Source organism: Medicago truncatula, chromosome 8 (genome assembly GCF_003473485.1).
Source record: "Medicago truncatula cultivar Jemalong A17 chromosome 8, MtrunA17r5.0-ANR, whole genome shotgun sequence".
NCBI lineage: Eukaryota > Viridiplantae > Streptophyta > Magnoliopsida > Fabales > Fabaceae > Medicago > Medicago truncatula.
Window position 1 is genome coordinate 957,485 of NC_053049.1, and position 6,304 is coordinate 963,788.

General features: G+C 31.4%; 1 long non-coding RNA gene across 1 annotated transcript; it reads left to right on the forward strand.

The window, feature by feature from the left end:
- Positions 1–3,428: 3,428 nt before the first annotated feature.
- LOC25500057 (uncharacterized) lies at positions 3,429–5,990 on the forward strand. The gene is made up of 3 exons (XR_005643671.1): positions 3,429–3,546; positions 3,748–3,913; positions 5,368–5,990. It is a non-coding gene; the product is annotated as an uncharacterized lncRNA (long non-coding RNA).
- The last annotated feature ends 314 nt before the right edge of the window (positions 5,991–6,304 follow it).

A 6,304-nucleotide genomic window follows, 5' to 3' on the forward strand; every position in this document is an offset into this window, starting at 1 on the left:
ATCAGCACAGACATTGCCTTCCCTATAAATGTGAGACACCATAAAGTTCATACTCTTTGTAATCTCCATGCAGTTTAACCATCTATTTCTTAGAGCCCAAGGAATCAAAATAGGGTTTTTGAAGGCTAACACCAGAAGTAAGGAATCCGTTTCCAGCCAGATGTTTTTCCAGTTCTTGCTTTGAGCTATTTCGATAGCTAGAAATGGCACCAAAAATCTCAGCTACGAAAGCTGAGTCTGTGGAGAGGTTCTGAGCAAAGCAACCCCTTGTGAAACCTTCTGAAGATCTAAAGATCCCACCACAAGCAGTTTAACCATCTAAAGATCTAAACTCACAAAATAACTTATTGAAAGTGTTTTATTCAATTGCTTACCCAAACACACCTTTATTCTAAAAGGACTAAGTTCATATACATAACTACTTACAATAGAAATAGTACATGACATGAAAACTGAAGGTAGCCCACATCCAAGATTCTAAGGTAAGACAAACATCAATGATCTTTACAAACAATCAGTCATGTATAACACATATACTAAAGCAGGATGCAACAGAAAATTTGAACAAAATCGGATCCTTAAGTTGGTTAGACGAATGCTGGTCCTGCAGGGCTAGCGAGAAAAGAAGCAATAGCCATGGTTGTTTCTCTGACAGTATATAAGTAAGTTCTTTCCAAATGTGATGAAGATAAGTTAAGCATCCTATCATAAATCATAAATCATATTCACTAACAAACCATTTAAATGCTTCTTCATAGTTTAGCTTATCCTCAAATAAAACATAGTACTTTCATTTTCATATGACATTTAAAATCTGTGTTAAATTTGACTAAACGACCAAACTTACCTACATTATTCAATTTAAGGTACTAAATTGCTATTTCATAAATTTGAGGAATAAACCCTTACAATTTCATATGTTCTCCCAAAAAATCTCACAAAACTTATGTCACTAAATAAACTCAAATAAGTCAATCCAAACATGCCTTAAGTAGATAAACTCATAAGTTCTCAAAGATAACTTATGACAACAACTTATAGAAGCTTATACAAAAACAAAATAAACTTAATTTTATCTTTTGCTACAGAAATAAATAGCTTATAGAAAAGTGAGTTATGTTACCAGTCATTTTGGAAGGAAGAGATGAAAGGGTTGTTGGAAGGAGGAAGAAGCTTTGAAAAAAGAGCAAGAAAGAAGTAACCAACAAAGAGAATAGAACCAATTGATACCAATAACCATCCCCAAAATTTTGATGCCATTGGATAATTGAATCGGTTTAACACTGAAGCATAAGGAACAATGGAGTATTTTATGCCTAATGATTCAATGTCTCAAGAAGTTTTGTACCTCGACAAGAAAGTAATCTGCATAAGGTACGTCACTGACTTCTTGTGATGTCTGTATAACCAAATGACTGGATGAAGTAACAAATACATGTCAATATAATACAACTTTTTAAAACTTCATATATTTCATGTACTCAATGCAATAACTTCATTCCTAGAAAGAAAGAAAAACATAAAAAAGAAGAATATGAATTGATGCAAAAGATTGCACTGATAATCGAAAGTCGTAGCAATAACCTGTTCCTATAAACTCGATATTTCTGGACCTCATGGCAGCCACCCGATTTTTCTCCCCGGAAAGGAAACATGTTGAAAGGAAGATAAAATCATGGGAAAAGACTTCAGTTATTACTATTCATTCATTCCTAGGAAATATATTAGATGACAGCGAGGAAAGCAAACAAGACTAGAAAAAACTGGAAATTAAAATGTATAGGTTTAAGAGTTTCATGCAGCAACCTTTATCGCTGCATCTTTTACGATAAGACTCAAGAAAATTTATAGCATCATCCGAGAAAAGGTGCCAAAAGAAGTCTTCGACCTTTATCTGCAGTTTGTGAATTAAAAACAGAGAACAGCCTCATAAATTCGAAAATTAATATCATCAAATTTACCATGAAGTTTAGAAAAATATAATCAGACATAATCATTTCAAATAAGTTAGTACCGGAAATATTGATTCTGCAACACATGTATAAGCTTCTGTGGCTGCATAAAAAAAAATAAGTTCAAATCATCAGCAATTCATATCTTTGTCGCACACGAAAGTGGATTGTCGCATGTGATGGACATTTACACATGAAGTGTTTCTTGCTTGTACATGCATACATTGCTTCCAATTAATTTACACAATGCACAAATTCACATAAACAACCAAAGAAGTCCATACATTTCATGATTGAACAATCGGCGTTTAAAGAAAGCAGTAATGCAAGGATGTGTTAGATTTAGATTTAGAAGCTTAAGACACGCTTAGGAGGAGTGAAAATCCTCTCCATTTAAATTTTTCTCAATTTCTTATAGACACATACAATGAGTGGTGGGTCATATTCAGTGGCGGAGCCCTTCATGGCGTGAGGTGGGCCACGGCCCACCCGGAAAAATTAAAAAATCAACGATTATAGGTCTAATTTGCGATATTTTATGCAATTTTGTATCAGTTTTATGTTTTGGTTGATCCAAATTCCTATAAAGTGGTGTAGTGGCCCACCCGAAAATTTAAATAATTCAATTATAGGTCTATTTTGTGAGATTTTATACAAATTTATGTCAGTTTTAGGTTTCGGTTGATCCAAATTTCTGCAAATTGGTGTAGTGGTCCAACCGAAAAATTTAAATAATTCAATTATAGGTCTAATTTGTGAGACTTTAAACAATTTTTCAATAGTTAATTTTAGTGGCCCACCCTGACATTTTTTTCTGACTCCGCCCCTGGTCATATTATTAAATAGGTCTTACTAGCATTAATTATTTTCAAGATTTTTTGTGTCTATATTTTTTGAAATGGTAGAAATGAAAAAAATTAAATGGAGATGATCTTAACTCGCTTCAAGAGTCATAGAACAACACTTAAAAGAAACAACTTGCCGAACACCTACTAAAATAACAGTACACCAGCAAAACACACATTGAAGCGGTGTGTCTGTGCAATATGAGTCAATTCCTTATTAACTTAATCAACTTTCATTTAGAACAAAAATAGTTCTTGTATTCTTTTAAGTGGATCTTGTTAACTTGTATTCCCGGGACATTAGTTAAGGAAACAAAAACAAAAAAATTGCATTGAAAACATATTTTTTTACACTTTTTAAACTTTGACTACATAAATTCTAAGATAATTATACTATACTCCTATTTGATTTTCTTAACTAATGTCTCAAAAGTACCAATTAACATTTTCCTTAATTTATATACATAAAAAAATTATACATCTAATAATGTGTTAATGAAATATTAAAAATTAATATATTTTGAACTCATTTATGAAGAGACAGCATATCATAAGACACATACGTAAAACTTTTATAGGTGCATATAAAATAAACTCTTCTAGTATACACTAGTCTGGTAGCCAATTTGATTTCGTCGTGTACTTTTTATATAGTGCGCTATATATGCATATATAAAAACATAAGAATTTCTCAATTCTCAACAATTAATCATCAACAATTAGTCCCTTTGAAAACAGATCTTCATCAGGTAATCAACATTTCTTCATTTTTCATTCTAGCTGGTTGAGTTAAGTTTTTTTTTTTCTTTTTTCCCAAGGATGTGTAAGTTAAATTTTTATTTTATTTATGAAGGAATGACTAACATGTAGAAGATTAAAATAAATAAATTATAATTTTGATTAAACATGTTATTTGATGTTTATTTAATTGAACTTGTTTCATGTAACAGGTTTGTATTTTTTGGATAGAAATACAAAATGGAGTTCTTGAAGCTTTTTATTGTTGCATTGATGCCTGTTCTTAAGGTACTATTGATCACTGTTCTTGGAACATTCCTTGCACTTGATCGTTTTGATATACTCAGTAGAGAGACTGCAAGGAAAAACTTGAATACTGTAAGTTTCATTTCATCTCTTTCTTCCATTAATTCATACCACTTGATCACTCACATCATTGGAGTGCTATAGAGCTTTTCAATGGAGATTATGATATTTTCCAAAAGGGACATTAGATATAGTTGATAGTTAAAAATAAAGTAAATAAATGAGACGGATTGAAAGAGACAGACTACCTGATACATAATTACATATCGATCACTCACATCATGTACTTTTTTTTTTTGTTTTGTTTTAAAGCAATTTTTACCTTAAAGTTTTTTAAAAGCCACAAAAATCTACTTTTTATATAATTTTTTTCTTTTAAATTTGTCCCTCTTTGGATCAGCATTTTTTATCGGATTTGCCAATTCGGCATTTACCCGTTATACGGACCTAAACAATGATCAAATTCGCGTTATCATGGTTTCATATTTGACATATTGGTTTTGTTGTATAAGATGACACCTAACCTTGTTGCATGTGATACAATTGGAAGTTGCATGTGTTTAAAATGACGAGTAGCTTAGGATTGTTGCATGACATACACTTGTTTTTATTTGTTTTTTTATATGTAATATTTTTTGCTTTCCTTCACTTATAAATAAGGTTATTCTTTTTTGAGAGGCTATAAATAAGTTTATTATTTTGAAAGGCTATAAATAAGAGTGAGTGAGTGAGTGAGGATGGAAGTGGGGGTGTATTTATGTTTCCGTTCCATAGTCTAAAGATGAACAATATAAACAGTTTACAGAGAAGCCCATTATATCTATCCAATGCAGAACAACATTTGGATTTTTCTCTTCTTATTTCCATATTTGCTCCCAAACACTGCAAAAGTACTAAAATACCTCCACGCCATTTATCTGCCGCTCGACAAATGCAGTTGGGGAGTGAGTGGTAGTTAACTACCAATGAGGGTATTTTGATATTTTCACGGTGTTTGAAGAGAAAATGCAAGTGAGAAGAGTTGCTTTACCACATGTTGGATAAAATAAAGTTTAAGATTTCAAAATAGTTCTTAGAAAATGTCAATTTAGATGGGCTAATTTAGCTTCTTCAAAAAAAAAAAAAAAATTCTTAGAAAAGAGCAGAGAAGGATGATATGAATACACTCTTTCTAACGGTCACTTTAAAACTCATTTTATTATTGAGTGAAATTCACATGACTCTCACATTTTAAAAATGATTCCACATAAAATGGTGAGATGAGACCCACATGAATTTCACTCAATAACGTAAAAGAAGTGAATGTTAAAAAGAAAGTGTTTTTGGCATTTATGTAGAGAAAAATACATGATACTATGATAATGATAATTAGCCACTAACATAACTTTTGTTTAAAAAAAAGTAGACTAACATAACCCCCCCTTTTTTTTTCTTTAATATAGATTGTATTTATGCAACATTTTCTCTAAACAAATTCCATATAATTATTGGATTAGAAAGTTATTTATGTTTCATGAATTATGTAGGTGGTTTATGCCATTGAATGTCCTTCTCACATTTATAATTGGAGCAGCTCTTGGATGGTTGGTAGTTAAATTGATGAGAGTTCCTCATCATCTTCAAGGCCTTGTGTTGGGGTGTTGTGCTGCAGGTAGAAAAATTCACTTACATTTTTTAAATTATCTCCTTACACATCTAATTATCATATATAATTTTTTTCAATGACTAAAAAACATTGTAAATTATCATCTACACGAAATTTAGGAAATTTGCCCTTGATTATTGCCCCAGCTGTTTGTAAATAAAGAGGCAACCCTTTTGGAGATGCGGATATTTGTCGTAGAAATAGACTTGCTTATGCTTCTCTATCGATGGCGGTACGATACTTGATTAATGCATATTTAAACTAACGGTGAAATTGTCAGAATTACGACGATAATCATAGTATTACACTATAGTTAGTTGTTAGGTTAACTAGAGTAAATAGTTTGGTTAGAGTTAGTTACACCAACTAATCTCTATATATGACATACATTGTACCATTTTGATTATTCTTTTAACAATCTACTCATTCTACTATGAATTTTTATGAGTGTCACCCACATAAATACTCCTATGATTGCTTTGTTGTTGATCAGTATGATCTCTATCCCTGAGATTTCATGATTACTAAATAGGAAAACTACAATTTATAACTTCGACAAAATTACAATGTCTTACTGTTGTTGGTAGGTGCTTTTATTTGTGGAACTGTGACTTTGTAAATATTTGCAGGTATTTCTCCTTATGCACGCCTTGTGTGGGGTGATTCACCGCTGTTTATATATTTCATTTTAATTTGTTAAAAAAAAAAAATTGCAATGTCACCATCGAAACATACACTTTAAACATTTAGAATTTAAATATGAGATTCATTGCAGGGTTGGCCTTGGCATGAGATTCGAGAGAGAGTATATTTTAGCG